The following is an 18029-nucleotide window of genomic DNA, read 5'->3' as shown; positions in this document are numbered from 1 at the left end:
TACAAGGCACACTGTGACCTGATTGCAAAATACCACTCCTGCGCACACACACACACACACACACACACGCACGCACGCACGCACGCACGCACGCACGCACGCACGCACACACACACACACACACACACACACACACACACACACACACGATTTGTTCTGACCTGTGAATTTGGTCTCTGTTTAGATTTTTTTAAATATAAATGTTCATTTTGGAATAGAATTTTGAATTTCTGTGTCTATTCACTGCAGTAATTAATGTAAACCAGTAGTCTGAGACATTGTTTACAGGTTAAAAGGGAGTTCAATAAAAGTTGGTGATGATCAATGGGTTTTGTGTTAATGTAAGGGCAGTTAAAACAGGCCGGTCAAATTTGACCGGGAACACCAAAGTAAGGGTGGAGGAACGAACACGACACAAAGGTTAAGCCAAGGGGCTTCTGGTAGATCTGACATTCTCAGGGGCTCTGACTGGGCTATGGGTGTGTTTGCTTGACATGCTGAACAGTTCTTTACAGTCTGTTCTGCTTTCTGATCGATGTTGGGGAACCATACCATTGACCTGAGAAGTGTCTTTGTTTTAACAATGCCAATGACAACAATGATGTCCTTCATGGGCTAACTGTAACACTCTGTGTTCAAGGGATGCTGGGATGACGATCCTCGTGCCTCGGAGGATGATGTCGTGGCTGGGCAGCATGCTCAGCTCTTCGCTGACTCGGATGAACTTCTTCAGAGTAGCAGCATGCTGTGTGTTGTCAGTGATCCTGTGTCACGTGTTGTGTCTGATGTGGGAAGCGACCTCCTGTAGTATCGGGTCCTTGAGTGTTTCTTCTCTGATCTCGGCGAGGGTCATTGCTTTGGGTGTAGCATGGTGGGTGATGAAGTTCACAAATTCTTCTGCTACCTTCCCTGCTCTTGTAGATTCTCCCGTTGGCGTCCGGATGGGGTGAGGTGACATGTAGTCGGCGGGGTTCTCTGCGCCTTTCCGGTACTCCACACGAAAGTTGTAGGGCTGGAGTCTCAGTCCCCATCTCTCGATTCTCGCCGGTGATTTGGATTTTGGGTTATTCCAGATCACTTCGAGGGCCTTGTGGTCTGTGACCAAGGTGAAGGGGTTTCCGTAGATATATAAGTGGAAATGTTCACAGCTCAACAAGATGGCCAATGCTTCCCATTCAGTCTGTGAGTAACGTCTTTCCACGTCACTCAGAGCACGACTGGCATATGCTATGGTGTGCCTCACCCCTTCTTTGTCCATTTGGATAAAGAATGGCGCCTAGGCCTACCGGGCTGGTGTCCACGATCAGCTCTGTGCCCTTACCTGGATCAAAGTACGCCATGACTGTGTCACTGGTGAGGCTGTCCTTGATTGTCCGTAGCAAAGCAGTGTGCTCCGGTCCCCAGCTCCATTGCGTGTCTTTTTTTGTGAGCTTGCGTAGTGGTGCAGAGACGGTGGCCAAGTCTGGTATGAATCGTGCGCAGTAGTTCGCCATGCCGAGAAGGCTTCAGACCTCCGACGGGGCCTGTGGGTCGTTGGCCTGCTTGATGGCGGTGACCTTTTTAGGGTCTGCTGAGATCCCGTCTGCTGAGAAAAGGAACCTGAAGAATTCAAGGCTGGATTTGTCAAACTCACACTTTTTGTGATTGAGTGTGAGACCTCTCTCTCTCTCAGTCTCTGGAACACCGCTCTGAGGGTGTCGTCGTGTTCAGCCTGTGTCTTGCCGTGGATGATGATGTCGTCACTCTGATTCTTGACACCGCTGATCCCTTGTAATGTCTGGCATATTGTGTTCTGGAACAACTCCGCTGCAGACGATATTCCAAAGTTCAGGCGTTTGTATTGCCTCAGACCTTGGTGTGTGGTGAAGGTCGAGATGTATCTGCTGGCCGGGTGGAGCTCTAACTGATGATACCCGGAGGTCAGGTCCAGCTTGGAGAAGACCGTAGCTTGGTTAAGCTCATGGATGACGTCGTCCATGGTGGGTGTGATGTGGCGTTCGCGCTGTATGGCGGTGTTGGCTTTTCTCATGTCGGCGCAGATCCTCACTTTATCTGGGTCTTTTGGTTTGGGAGGCGTCACAATTGGGGAGAGCCATGGAATGGGGCCTGTGACTTTCTCTATGATTTCGTCATTTTCGAGTTTCATCAGTTCGTCTTCGACTTTTTTTCAAAATGGCACCCTTCTGTGTGGCTGACAGGTAGGCTGCACGTCTTTGTTGATGTGTAGCTTGACTTGAAAGTCTTTCAGTTTGCCTATTCCCTGGAAGAGCTCTGGATAACTGTCCAGCAGCTCGTCTGCAACTGTTCGGCCGCTTGTGGAGGAGACCCTGCTGACTATTTTAATCAGGCCAAGCTCATCAGCTGTTTTGTAGCTTAACAGAGAGCAGCCATCGCCCTCCAGCACGTAGAACATGCCCTTATTATTTTTGTTCCCTGCCTCTATGTCACAGTTGAATGCTCCAGCTATGGGCTGTGGGTTGGTGCAGCCATAAGGATATATTTTTACGCTGACTGTGGTGAGCTGCGGGCGCCGAGTCATTGCATTGAAAACAGACTCACTGATAATATTCACCACAGCGTCTATGAGTGCTGATATCCTGGTATCGTTGAGCTTCATGCGTGTCTTCATGCGTGTCTTCATGCGTGTCTATGCGTGGCTGCATATTGTCACTGTTGCTGTTTATTACAAACACATATTTCTCATCGCTGCTCGAGTTATAATCATCATTTTGCTCTGTGCTGGTCACATTGTACACTTTGCATCTGTGTTGTTTACCTTTCTCTCTGTCTGCTTCTTTCGGTTCAAGCCCTTTGGTTGATCCTTGTTGCTTAGATCTGCATTGTCGAGCAAAGTGATTCATTTTACCGCATGCTTTGCAGTCCTTGCCCCGTGCTTGGCAGTCTCCTTCATGTGGATATTGTCCTCCACAGTTCCTGCAATTATTATTGGGCTTGCCTCTCCCAGTGTATTGGCTGGGCCGCGAATTCTGCTAGATCACATTCACTGATGCAGTAGCTATCTGTTCCATGCCCGCTGCTTGCTGCGACAGTTCTAGCGACCTACCATGTTCGAAAAGGTCATCTAAATCCTTGTCAGGCTCTCTCAGCGCACGTCGGCGCAGCCTGGTTGAAGTGCAGCTTTGAATCAGCTGTGCTTTGATCTCTATGTCAGTGTCTACAAACTCACAGTTCTTTGCAAGCATGCGTAGTCTAGTGCAGTATGTGTCCAGATTTTCACCTGGCAGTTGCACTGCCTTTCCAAACATGTAAACTTGATATTGAATGTTCTTCTTGGGGGTGAAGTACGTTCCGAGCCTTGCCTTTACGTCCGCATATTTGTCTCACTCTTCTGCGAGATATTGTACACGCGCTCTCCTGCTAGGTGCAGCAGCAGTGCCTTTAGCCTAGCATCGCCGGTGATGTTGACAGCAGTAGTGTCAATTTCAAACCTCTGCACCCATTTTGTTCATCGCGGTCCCACCGAGCTTGGATCCGTTTCTGAGTCAGAAGCATGGAGTGCAGGAGTGTGCGCGAGCGACATGATGAGTGCCGCGTGTAGCGTTGGCCACTCAGTCCTCGGAATGCTGGCTATGCAAACTGTGAAGCTAGCTAAACTACCGCAGTCTACGAGACGTTTTATATTCCTCTTCTCTTCCGGACTTTATAGTTCCATATCCCATCCTTTTCGCCAATGTGATGTTATAGGTTACCATTTGAATGAGACGAGCGGACAACCGTTTATCAGTAGGCTACTGATGCTTTATCTCCGGGATAGCAATAAATGTCAGACTCCTTCATGTACATACGTCATGACCAATACCACATACGGCAGTGTCGCAAACACTACAATGACCAATACCATATACGGCTGTGTCGCAAACACTACAGTTAGACAGCGCATTGTTTTTATAGATATCTCCGTTGTCCCAGATAACGGAAATCCACTCCAGTGGTTTTCCTTTTGGATGTCTGATCCAACCTGTGGCATAGTCTACATTGCCACTACTGACAGAATATCCTGTTACTCTACAGGTAAGGACCAATGGCTCTGTCGTTCTCATGACAGCGGCAGGCTGGGAAAGTTCCAAGCTATGAACACCTGCAAAGTAGATAGACCTTAAGAAGCTTTCAAATTATTCAAGGCCAGTAGGCCTACATTTCTTTAACCAAATGCATACTTACAGACGCCGCATTTAAAAAGCAAAAGCAGAACTACGTGAAACATGATTTATGGTGTCGTTTTAGTTGTTTAAAAGAGTATTCTTTCTACCCAAGAACTTAGAGGACTTGACAGTGTTGAACACAGACACTGTTTATGTAGTACAAAGAGGGGGTGGATTTGCATTTTGTAAAAAAGACAAATGATTACGTTACAGATCGACGGGGCCGATGCCCTTATTAAGACTTCCTGGGTATGTTTATATTTGTCAATATTGCATTTCTATTGCACGTTTCAGAACCTAAAAATTATCATGTATGTATATCTTGTGCTTTATATACGTATACTTTCTTTGAATAACATGGAATGTTTTCTGTCTTGCAATTACATGTTATTACTTGTTGACATTACATGTGAATGTTTTTAGTGGTTAAATTACATATTTTGTCCTACTTCTTGTTTGTTGTACATCCTGGCACTTAATGTACTTAGTTATTGTAGGTCATATTTAGTTATAGTGCTTAGTAATGTAGCATGTTAACATATCTATGTTGAATACGGAAAATGGGTTAACCTAGTGATTGTTGGTGCTTTGCACTTGGTTCTATGAACATTCTTATTGTACCGACAGCGATATATTGTTTCACTTTTCTAATGGACTAGTTGGTCGCTTTGGATAAAAGCGTCGGGTAAATGCCCTGAATGTAAATGTCTTGTAATAACATTGTCGTTGCTTTTCCAGCAGCAACTCAGATCTTTATACGGCAATTTCTAAAAGTTGGATTAATAAATTAATGAAAATGTATTAGTACTAATGAAAAAAGGTTCTGATAGCAAACCAGTTCATAATATCCAGGATACAAGTGGCTGTAGGATTTAATACATACATTTGCCCTGTTTATATTTTCAACTTATAAGATAATTGTCTGTTCCTCAGAGTTTGACTTTCTGTAATTTTTTATTTACTGTATGTTTATATTCTGAGAAAAATAACCAATGAGAGGTTTAGAAAGCCTTCCCTCTGGAGGGTTCATGTTATGACAGGAACCACAGATGATTTACACGTTTTTGCTTTATTTGATAGTGTGATACTCAAACCTCATGACAATTATATTTTGTATTGATATATATATATATATAATTTTTTTAAGTTTAAGTTTTATTAAGATGTATAATCATATATATCATTATTAACAATTGCTTGTATTTAAAAAAATAACATTAATATAATTTAAAATGTCATGTGAGAATAAAGGTTGTTTTAAGATCTAAACTTTGTGTCTTTGTGCGTACGCTGTAAGTCTTGTATGGATCATGATATTTGTGGGCCTATTTTTTTGTAACCGGCAGGTTGCTAGTTTGATCCCCAGCTCCTCCTCCTCCCGCCTTGCATGATTGACTCTGCCGTCGGTGTGTCAATGTGTCTATTAAGTTAACAGATGTAAGTCGCTTTGGATAAAAGCGTCTGCTAAATGCCCTAATTGTATGCCATTTTATTTTCAGGTCTAAATTTGGAGTGTTGTAATGCATGTTGTCTGTCTAATAATAAGGTGTTATATTTGTTCTGTCTTTAATTAAAGGATATATGTCTGGCTGATGCTTTGTTTCCAGGTCCAGCTCGGAAGATTAATATGCCAACACTGTTAATTAAAACCACAATAAAAAACAAAAATAAAGTAGGTTTCATAATAGTAATTTTACACAAATTAGGATAACAAACCAGGGAAACATCTTCACAAGAAATAGCTGCTTGAGTTGTTAACAGAATATATCCCTGTTTGTATATTTCAAACAAGTTGTTCGGTAAGTTAGTCTATAGGTCTAACTGATCAATGAATAATAAAGTAAATAAATTGTTCCAGATGGCTTGGCCTTCATCTCCCCCTCTATTTATCAGCTGATTTTCATGAGTTCAATAATCTATTTTGAAAGATGTGTTTGGAAAGGGTTTTTGTTCATCCTTGACAACAGTTTCTAACACTGTGACTCTCTGGCACAATAATACACAGCTGAGTCTCCAGGCTGCAGGTTCTGCCCTTGCAGGGTTACTGTGTTACTGGAGCCGTCAACGGCAAGACTGAATTTACTACTAAGGGAATCTTTCACTCTTTTGCCCCCGGTATGAATCCATCCAATCCATTCCAGTGCGTGTCCTTCAGGTTGTCTGATCCAAGCTGTCCAGTAGCTACTAACAGAATAAGAGACCTGAGAGCGGATGGTCAGAGGTTGACCAGGTCGGACAGTCAGAGACTCGGGCTGAGTAAGCTGTTCACAGTTCACACCTGTTGAGAATACAAGCTTTTGGTCATGAATGAGCTTCTTAAACATGAACCAATATGTTTCTTATGGGTTGGATGTTTTCTCATGAAGCCTCACCAGAGCCAGCAGCCAGGAGCAGCAGCAGTACAGTTACAGAGAACATGGTTTGTGTTGAAGCTGAACTGGAGGAAGATGTCCTGTTCTACAATTGACAACTTATAAGGCAGAGCGAGAGGAGAAAGACCCACAGTCTTATTTGCATAATTCAATGAGAAGGCAAATGTTTGTTGAGATGCTACGTGACCGGGGGCAGGATCACAGATCATTTACACGTTTTTGCATTATTTGATAGCGCGTTATTTAAACCATTTTTTTATATTTACATATTTTTAAGTGTTATTAATATTAGCAATCATACATATCATTATTAATATTTGCTTGTATTAAAAAAATAACATTGATGTAATTAAAAAGGTCATGTGAGAATAAAGTCTGTTTTAAGATGTAAACTTTGTGTTAGTGTGCAAAGTCTTGTATGGATCATGATATATGTAGGGCTAACTTTTTATTTTTAATAGCGTGAGGTTTTCTGTCGTTTTATACCATTTTATTTTCAGGTATAAATTTTGAGTCTTGTAATGCATGTTATTTGCCTGATAATAAGGTGTTATATGTGTTCTGTCTTGAATTAAAATGACATATGTCCGGCTGATGCTTTCTTTCCAGGTTCATATGCCAACTCTGTTAATTAAAACTACAATTTAAAAATATGCCGAGCTCCAGCAGTCATCCGGCATTCATCTCTCCCTCTATTTATCAGCTGATGTTCATGAGTTAAATAATCTATTTTAAATGATGTGTTTGCTTCAGAGCTCCCCCTCTGGAGGATTCAAGTAATAACACCTCACGGTGAAGGTTTTTTTTCATCCTTTACAACAGTTTGTAATGCTGTGTCTCTCTGGCACAGTAATACACAGCTGAGTCTCCAAGCTGCATGTTCTGCCCTTGCAAAGTTAATGTATTGCTGGAGCCGTCAACAGCAAGACTGAATTTACTACTAAGGGTTCTGGTGTTTGCCCCCAGTATAAATCCATCCAATCCATTCCAGTCCATGTCCTTCAGGTTGTCTGATCCAAGCTGTGGAGTAGGTACTAACAGAATAAGAGACCTGACAGCGGATTGTCAGAGGTTGACCAGGTCGGACATTCAGAGACTCTGGCTGAGTAAGCTGTTCACAGTTCACACCTGTAAAGAATTTAAGTTTTTAGTCATAAAGGAGCTACTTCAATTATGAATCAATATTTTTTCTATGGGTTGGATGTTTTATCAAGAAGCCTCACCAGAGCCAGCAGCAGAGCAGCAGCAGTCCAGCTACAGAGAACATGGCTTGTGTTGAAGCTGAACTGGAGGAAGATGTCCTGATGTACACTTGACAACTTATAAGGCTGAGCGAGAGGAGAAAGACCCACAGTCCTATTTGCTTAATTAAATGAGGTGGCATATAGTGCTTGGGGTGCTACTTGACATGGGGGACAGGAATCAAAGATCTTTACACGTTTTTGCATCATATGATAGTGTGTTATTTAACCATATTACTATAATATTTTTTAATATTATTTTATTTTTCTTATTTTAAAGTGTCATTAAGATTTATAATAATACATATCATTTTTTTATTTGCTTGCATTTAAAAAAGTAACATTAATATAATTGTAAACGTAATTTGAGAATAATGGCTGTTTTAAAGATCAACATTTTGTGTTATTCTGTGTATGATGTAAGTCTTGTATGGATCATGATATTTTTAGGCCTAACTCTTTTTTTATTAATAACGTCAGGCCTTCTGTCCTTTTATAACATTTCATTTTAAGGTCGAAATTTGAAGTCTTTTCAGATATGTTATCCCTCTAATAATAAGGGGTTATATGTGTTCTGTCTTGTGATAAAATGATATATGTCTGGCTGATGCTTTGTTTCCAAGTCCAGCTGTGAAGATTAATACGGCAACTCTGTTGATTAACGATACAGTGAAAAACAAAAAGAAAATATATTGAATAATAATCATTCAACACAAATTAAGATAATGAAACACGTAAACATATCTGCATGAGTTGTTAACAAAATAATTTTTTCCCTGTTTATGTATTTCAAAGAACTTGGTCGGTAACTTAGTCAGTGGGTCTAACTGATCAATCAATAGAAAACTAAATTAAATGATCCAGCGAGCTTGGCATTTATCTCTCCTTCTATTATCAGCTGATGTTCATGAGTTTAAAGGCCCACTATGCAAGATCGGGCATTTCTTCGCTGTTTTCTTGGTTTGGCACGCACTTTTCTCTACACAGCGCCCCCTACAGCTTCGTAGTAGATATTTAACAACACTGTCGTAACAACTCGTTGACAACCCTTCCCCATGCACTTCTACGCTAGAAATGTGCATTTGTTTTCAAAGAAGCCGGCGAATGCGTGGGGCCATGTCCGAAGTAGATGATCATGAAGTGTAGACAAGGTTATACATTTTTAAAACGGTGTATTTGTATTGCAAATAACATAAATCCATCCTTTTTTATAGTTGACTGGGAGAATTTATATCCTAGATTATAATTGTTTTATTTTAGGTTGAACGGAACAATCAGTGTAAGAGTGTTGGCAAACATAATAATCTAAATAAACAAGAACCTGGATTCGGGGATTCAGCCTGTATCTGCGGGACGAGACAGACGAACAGCAAAACACCCGTGGAAACAAAGGAAAGGAAACATACAGGGCTCACAACAAAACGGTTGAGAAAACACATTTTTACAGGGCTCACAACAAAATGGTTGAGCAAACACATTTGTACAGAGACTATCAACATCAAGAATACCACGAAGACAAAGTTCACCGAAGGGTACTTTCAATTTCAAAAGCAACACGGCCAAGTCAGCGTCTGATTTGCAGTCTTTTTTTTTCAGTTCACGCTATTCCTGAAAAGCTTGCCCAACGTTTACTCGTGTCTGGCCTCTCTGTCGGTCAGTCTCCCTTTTCTCTTCTTCTGTTCCTCCGACATTGGGTTTCTCTGTCTCTTTTTAGTCGGCTGATCTATGATGAATGTAACAATCCCTTAGTTACTTGTGTTTTTATGTTTATATCGAGCCAGTTCCGTGTTTGGGGGTCTGTGCCGTAAAGCAATTCGTTACTTCGCGAGACCCGAGACTCCCGCGAGAGTGGGAGGCGGGTCGCCGGCAGAAACCTATTCCCTTTCTCCGCCAAGATGCGCAAGGGGGAGTCGAAACAACGAACAATCTAACAAAAATGTATAATAGAACCATCGCAATGACTCTTAGCCTGTTATATTAAGGTAAATCAAGCCAAAAAAGTTGCATAGTTCCCCTTTCACTCGTCTCTTTTCTGGTCCAACTTCGTTTTATTCTTCTTTTGTTCCACCGACAGTCGCCTCTTGGGCCCCTTATCAGCCGATTTATCCATGATGAATTCAACAATTGCCTCGCAACTGGCTGTTTCTATCTAGCCGGTGCCATGTTTGGGGGTGTGTCTGTGCCGTAAAGCATTTTCGAAACTACAATCTGACTACATTTTCGAGGCGCGATTGGATACTTCCGCTGCGTCACATCCGGATTGTGTCGGTCCGAACAGAGCAAGTTGCATATGCGCTTTTTCCTTGGAGAGGCAACATGGGGCAATGACACACCGATCAAATGACCCAGAAATGGTTGCAGAACCATCAGAATAACTCTCAACCTGCATAATTAATGTAATTTTGGCTAAAAAAGTTGCATAGTGGGCATTTAATAATCTATTTTGAATCATATGTTTGGTTAAGAGCTCCCCCTCTGGAGGATTCAAGTAATAACACCTCAAAATGATATATGTCTGGCTGCTGTTTTGTTTCCATGTCCAGCTGTAAAGATTAATATGGCATGTCTGTTAATTAAAATGACAATGAAAAACGAAAAGAAAATATATTGCGTAATAATCAGTTAACACAAATTAGGATAAAAAACCACTTAAACATCTTCACAAGAAAGTTGGTCGGTGAGTTAGTCAGTTGGCCTAACTGAGGATGGTCAGAGGTTGACCAGGTCGGATAGTCAGAAACTCTGGCTGAGTAAGCTGTTCACTGTTCATACCTGTAGAGAATACAAGCTTTTGGTCATGAATGAGACACTTCAAATATGAATAAATGTGTTTTTTCATGATGCCTCACCAGAGCCAGCAGCCAGGAGCAGCAGCAGTAAAGCTACAGAGAACATGGTTTGTGTTGAAGCTGAACTGGAGGAAGATGTCCTGTTTTACACCTGACACCTTATAAGGCTCAGCGAGAGTAGAAACACCCACAGTCTTATTTGCAAATTTCAATTAGGAGGAAAATGTTGGTTGAGATGATACACGAGCCGGATGGGGAAGGATCACAGATCATTTACACGTTTTTTTGCATTATTTGATAGTGTGTTACTTAAACCATATCACTATAATATTTAATATGAATATTTTTAAGTGTTATTAAAATGTATAATCATACACATCATTATTAATATTGGCTTTTTTTACAAGAAATAACATGAATAAAATGTCACGTGAGAATAAAAGCAGTTTTAAGATGTAAACTGTTATTTTGCGTATGCTGTATGTCTTGTAGGCTATGGATCATCATGATATATGTAGGGCTAACTTTTTGTTTATGTTAACGTCAGGTTTCTGTCCTTTTATACCATTTTATTTCCAGGTCTAAATTTGGAGCGTTGTAAGGCAAGTTATCTTTCTAATAATAAGGTGTTATATGTGTTCTGTCTTGAATTAAAAAGATATGTGTCTGGCTGATCCCAGCTGTGGAGATTTAAGGTTCACTTTATGAGGTTTCCTAACGTTAATATGAGTTCCCCTAGACTGGCTATAGTCCCCCAGTAGCTACAAATGGCGTTTAAGTGTAAAACGAGCACTAGGTATCCTGCTCTGCCTTTGAAAAAACATAGCTCAGACGCGCCGATTTGCAATTTTCCCCATATGTCGTCACACGCTGACATGTTACCTCCCCTTTCTCTGCTTTGCCCGCCCAGAGAATTTGGCCCGCCAATGAGACAATGAGCCACGACCGTAGGAGCCCCACGTGTGTGTGTGTGTGTGTGTGTGTGTGTGTGCGTGTGTGTGATCACACACACTGTTACGCAAGTGTTGTACACTTTTTCATTATTTGGATAACCTCGGGTTCTCTGTGACTCTGGCATCTCCACAACGAGACTCGTAGTGGGGGTTATCTCAGCCATGGTTGAGAAGGAATTGGGGGAAAGGAGCTTTGGCTTTGACGCCCTGAAGTACATGAACCGCGACATGGAGGAGAATGGGATTGTTGCCCGCGATTGTCTCCCGCCGGAGCCCCGCTGCCGAGGCACCACCGCCGTGAGGCACGACCGCCGGGAGATGTTGCCTCGGCGCTGCTCGCTGCCAAGGTGGTGGTGCCTCTGCAGCCGGCAGCGGGGCTCCAGCGGGGGACAATGTCGCGGTTCAGTCTACTTCAGATTGATGTGGAAGTGGAAGAACCAGAGACGTCTGAGAACCCGACACAACCCGTTGTTTGAGATTGATAATATTGTCTGGAGGCGCACACAGCTTTTGACCGTGATCAGTGGTGTTGTCTATTTTATTGTAGTGGGTATATTGTGATGATTCCCTCCCAGCCTCGTACAAACCCGTCCCACCGGTACGTGTACGTGTGTGGCGCTTATGGGGTGTCGCACCACACTCACCAACGCAGGGGTCTACAACCCGCTGATTTAAGAGTAGGCTATTACGATCAACAATCAACAATCATGGAATGCTGAATAGGTTTATCAGTTTTAATAACAGTATGAAGAAATAGAACACAAAAATTATAAGTTGTCCTTTGTCTATCTATAGTAGCAATAGCACATGCTAAACAAGGACAAAATCTACTCAAAATAATTGAATGAACTGTTTACAACCATGGCTAACCAGTGCATGAGAAGGAGATGAAAGGAGACTAATGATTCACTCTTTCAATTGCTCTAATTTTAGCTCTTACTGTTGGTATCTAACATACCATAGTTATTGAATTGTGCAAAAGTGTGAAATTACTGCACCTTAAAAATGACATGAATTAGCTATACTCTCATTTGCATAGTGATTAACTTTATGAATTTAAATTGTGTATACCAACATGCATGTTGGCTGACATTTACCTAACTTTTTTTCCCTCCACTCTAACCAAGGATGCCTGTTTTTAAATTCCCTAGCCTGACACCCAGTCCGAAAGGCTGGCCAGAGGTTCTCATCTAAAAGTAACAAGGAGATATACAGTGGGATTAAAACATTGTCTTCTGTTGACTACTTGTTATGTGGTTTACACATTAATATGGGAGGACTGGACACACACACACACACACACACACTTTTCTGTTGTGTCTTTGTAAGTCTCCGTAGCTCTGGTAGTGGCATCTGCTGCTGCAGGGTCAACTTAAGCGGCAGCAGTAGATTTTGGGCCAGGCTTAAAACTATCTAAAACCACTGAAATAGTGTAGTTTGCTTTTCATATTGTAATGTTGAATGTTATTGTAGCATGTAGCCGGGGACTCTTTAAGTGTTTGTGTTGTGTTTATCGTTTTATCCAGTTGTTTTAACTGTTATGCCAATTGTTCCCACGTCTAACTTTCAATCTGTGTGGGTTGCTAATCACAGCGCGAGAAGGAGGGGCTCGGCCCGCCAACTAACATGCAGAGATGCAGGGGCAGCTGCGCGCTGCCCCTGCATAGGAGATAACTTCCCCTGCTAAAAGTATTGCAGTTATACCCAACCGGTATTTGCGAAAAATAAACACAGAAGTGAAAGATCGGTCACAAGACAATTGATACGTATCCGTGCACATTTTTAAGTGGGTATACGCAAATCCTGGTGCGTTCCTAGTGGGTATACGGCGTATACCTGCGTATCACGTAGACTACACCACTGGCTGTGATAATATATACTATATGATATAGATATCTATGTATAATGATATCATTTTGATATAGAGCTCCAGGACTCCCGCCGGAGCACCCGGAGTGTTCTAGAATATTTAGAGAACCCTGCCAAAAACTTGGTGCGCCTTGCCATTGCGATACATCAACTGTAACAATTAAAATGTCAATGAAAAAATCATAATGAACGTTTAACACTGTAACGGGTTCACCGGAGTCAGGGCACAGTTCTTTGTGGAAATGGAGCAAACTCCAAAGTCACACGAACAAAAGGACAACGTTCAATGTTCAATCCGTCCGTCTCCTGGTCGTACGACGCTCCCTCTGGCTCGCAGAGAGCGTCTTCCTTCTCTCTCTCAACCCCTGACTGAAAGACAAGCAGGCACATAAATATACACTTCCTGATTGGGTCAGATTGCAGACACCTGTCCGCAATCAGACCCCATCACCCCAGCAGACCCGGTGCTCCATACTCCCCCTGCAGGCCAGACGCCGCCCCACCTGTTACGGTTGCGGGTGCAGGCAGGTAAGGTAGGACCCAGACGCAGACGGTTTAGGGAGAACAGCACTTTATTTATGCCTAAAGGCTAAGGCAAGGAACCAGGGAACTCAGGTGACAACAGGGAGCAGGGAACACGCAGGACGAACAACCACAATGATAGCACAAGGAACAAAGGAAAGACAAGGGCTTAAGTAACAAACACAACGAGGAACAGCTGAGACACATTAGGGGAGGGAACAGTAATCACCAAAACACGACAGACCATGACAGTACCCCCCCCTTAAGGGTCGACTCCCAGGCGACCCACGACAAGCAAAAAAACGAGGAAAGTCAAACCCAAAACGGGTGGGTGGAGGGGCGCCAGGAGGGGGGAATAAAAAAAAAAAAAATGGACTGGGGCAGAGCGGAGGGACGTCAGGCGGGCGGCCAGAAAACTGCCCCAGGGCATGGCAGGGAGCCTCAGGCGGACGGCCTGGGGGGCAAGCAGAGGCAGAGTGAAGGCGGAACCCTTCAGGAGGCCGGCGGCAAGGACGATGAGGGCTCAGTCCCTCAGGAGGCCTGCAGCGGCACGGAAACCCCTCTGAAGGCCAGCAGTGGCGAAGGCGGAAACCTTCAGGAGGCCGGCGAAGACGAGGTAGAGGGCGGGTCCCCTCAGGAGGAAGGCGAGGTGGAGGGTGGGTCCCCTCTGGAGGAAGGCGAGGTAGAGGGTGGATCCCCTCTAGTGGAAGACCAGGTAGAGGGTGGGTCCCCTCTGGTGGAAGGCCAGGAAGAGGGCGGGTCCCCTCTGGTGGAAGGCCAGGAAGAGGGCGGGTTCCCTCTGGTGGAAGGCCAGGAAGAGGGCGGGTTCCCTCTGGTGGAAGGCCAGGTAGAGGGCGGGTCCCCTCTGGTGGAAGGCCAGGTAGAGGGCGGACCCCCTCTGTAGGAAGGCCAGGTAGAGGGCTGGTCCCCTCTGTAGGAAGGCCAGGTAGAGGGCGGACCCCCTCTGTAGGAAGGCCAGGTAGAGGGCTGGTCCCCTCTGGAGGTAGGCGAGGTATAGGGCGGACCCCCTCTGGAAGGCGGGACCCCTCAGGAAGGCAAGGTAGGGGGCTGGTCCCCTCTGGAGGAAGAGGTCGTGCCCCTTCCAAAAGGTTTGGAAGGCGGGATCCCTCTGGAAGGCCTTGAAGAGGAACCCCCCTCGGGAAGGAGTGGAGGAGGACCCCCACAGGCAGGAGCGGAGGGCGTGCCTCCCCTGGACGGTCTGGAGGTCGGGCCCCCTCCGCCAGGAGCAGAGGCCGGTCCCCCTCTGGAAGGAGCAGGAGGCGGACCCCCTCAGGCAGGAGCGGAGGGGGCAGAGGCCGGTAGGGGAGGACCGGGGACAGAGGCTGGTAGCTGGGGGCCGGGGACAGAGGCTGGTATCTAGGGGCCGGGGGCAGAGGCTGGTCGCGGGGAACCGGAGGCAGAGGCTGAGAGCGGGGAACCGGGGGCAGAGGCTGAGAGCGGGGAACTGGGGGCAGAGGCTGAGAGTAGGAGCGTGGAGGTTTAGGCCGGTCACAAAAGTCCGGTGGCACCGGCATGTAGCTCTCAGGCCAAAAGACTGTGGGGCTGAGCAGCTCAACTGCCCACTCGGGCAAGGCGTCCAACTCGGGCCTTGAAGAGACAGCCCTGCGTGTACGCCCCACGACAGCCTCCTGCTCCTTCCTGCTGGGAATGTTCTCCCAAAAATCCATTGCTTTCATAATGAACCATAATAAATCCTCCAACTCACGGCTAAATTGATCGTCCGCTGGGTCCAATGTTGGTGCTATCATTCTGTTACGGTTGCGGGTGCAGGCAGGCAAGGTAGGACCCAGACGCAGACGGTTTAGGGAGAACAGCACTTTATTTATGCCTAAAGGCTAAGGCAAGGAACCAGGGAACTCAGGTGACAACAGGGAACAGGGAACACGCAGGACGAACAACCACAATGATAGCACAAGGAACAAAGGAAAGACAAGGGCTTAAGTAACAAACACAACGAGGAACAGCTGAGACACATCAGGGGAGGGAAAAGTAATCAACACAGGAGGGAAACACAGGGAAACACACCAAAACACGACAGACCATGACACCACCTCCACAAACACAAATTAAGATAATGAAATACGCAAAGATATTCACACAAAATAGTTGCATGAGTTGTTATCAAAATATATTTCTCCCTGTTTGTGTATTTCAAACAAGTTGGTCGGTAAGTTAGTCAGAAGGTGTTAAGAGTTAGCGGATGCAGGCAGGCAGGTAGGAGCCAAAGGGGAATTTTATCAAATCAAAAGGCAAAAAGACAAGGAACACCGAGAACACCGGTAACACAACTCACCACAAACCACAATGATACGACGAGGAACAAAGGAAAGACAAGGGCTTAAATACAAAACACAGGGCACGCAACGATGAACAGCTGAAACAGATTAGGGGAGGGAGCAGTAATCACACAGGAGGGAAACTTGACAGGACATGGGGAGAAACAAGACAGAGATACCAAAGTAAAACAGGAAACACAGGGAAACACACCAAAACAAGACAAGGAAACAGACATTCCATGACAGTACCCCCCCTTTAAGAGTCGACTACCAGGCGACCCACAACAAGCAAAGAAAAAGAAGAAAGTCAAACCCAAATAGGGTGGGTGGAGGGGAGCCAGGAGGAGGCCTGGCCGGGGAACTGGAATGGGGCAGTGCACAGGGTGACCGGCTGGCCAGGGTACAGAAGTGGGGCAGAACGGAGGGGTGTCAGGCGGGCGGCCAGAAAAATGCACCAGGGCATGGCAGGGAGCTTCAGGGGGACGGCCTGGGAGGCAAGCAGAGGCAGAGTGAAGGCGGAACCCTTCAGGAGGCCGGCGGCAAGGACGATGGGGGCACAGTCCCTCAGGAGGCCTGCAGCGGTGAAGACGAAGAAACCCTTATTGATAGCCGGCCGCTGCGAAGGCGAGGAAACCCTCCAGGAGGCCGGCAACGACGAAGACCCACAGGTGGCCGGCATCGGGAAGACGAAGGCGAGGGAACCCTTTCTGGAGGCCGGCAACGGCGAAGACCCACAGGTGGCCGGCATCGGCGAAGACGAGGAAACCATTCTGGAGGCCGGCAGCGTCGAAGACGAAGGCGAGGGAACCCTTCTGGAGGCCGCGCAGCTGACCAATAGGTAAAGAAACGCCTGAGGTCCGCACGATGGTTGGGCAAACCTGGGTGTGGGCTTGGGATCGCTGGACTTAAAATAGAATAGAATAGTAAGCTTTATTGTCATTGTACAAAGTACAACGAAATGCAATGAGCAGCTCCATAAAAGTGCACACATGTTATCGAATATAAATATATAATAATTAACAAAAGCAATATATAATATAAATAAATAAATAAATAAATAAATAACAATTTAAAATTCACAGTAAAACTTAAATACACAGTAAAGACTACAAACAGACAACAAACATCAGTGCAGATCTGAGTTAAGTATGGTGACAGCTTTGGGAAAGAAGCTGTTCCTGAGTCTATTTGTTCTGGCATATATGGACCTGAAGCGCCTGCCAGAGGGCAACAGGTTGAAGAGATGGTAGCCGGGGTGGGTGGTGTCCTTCAGGATGCCTCTGGCCCTGCTGAGAAGGCGGGAGCCGTAGATGGTGCTTAAGGAAGGCAGAGGGCAGCCAATGATTTTTTGCGCAACGTTTGCCACCCTCTGCAGTCTCTTCCTGTCGGCCTCCATGCAGCTGGAGTGCCACACTGACACAGCGTAGGTCAGCAGGCTCTCGATGGTTGAACGGTAGAAGGTCACCAGCAGCTGTGTGTTTAGATGCTCCCTCCTGAGCACCCTCAGAAAGTGTAAAACGAGCACTAGGTATCCTGCTCTGCCTTTGAAAAAACAAAGCTCAGACGCGCCGATTTGCAATTTTCCTTGGTCTTGGTGATGTTCAGTGCCAGGTTGTTAGAAACACACCACTCACCAAGTTTCAGGACCTCATCTCTGTAGGCCGCCTCGTTTCCCCCTGAGGCCCACCACCGTTGTGTCATCAGCGAATTGAACAAAGATGTTCTCTGGGTGGATGGGACTGCAGTCAGATGTGTAGAGGGAGTAGAGTAGTGGGCTCAGCACACAGCCCGGGGGAGAGCCAGTGCTGAGAGTGCGGGAGGAG

Source organism: Gadus morhua, chromosome 2 (assembly GCF_902167405.1).
Source record: "Gadus morhua chromosome 2, gadMor3.0, whole genome shotgun sequence".
Classification (NCBI taxonomy): Eukaryota; Metazoa; Chordata; class Actinopteri; order Gadiformes; family Gadidae; genus Gadus; species Gadus morhua.
This window is presented reverse-complemented; position numbering follows the sequence as displayed.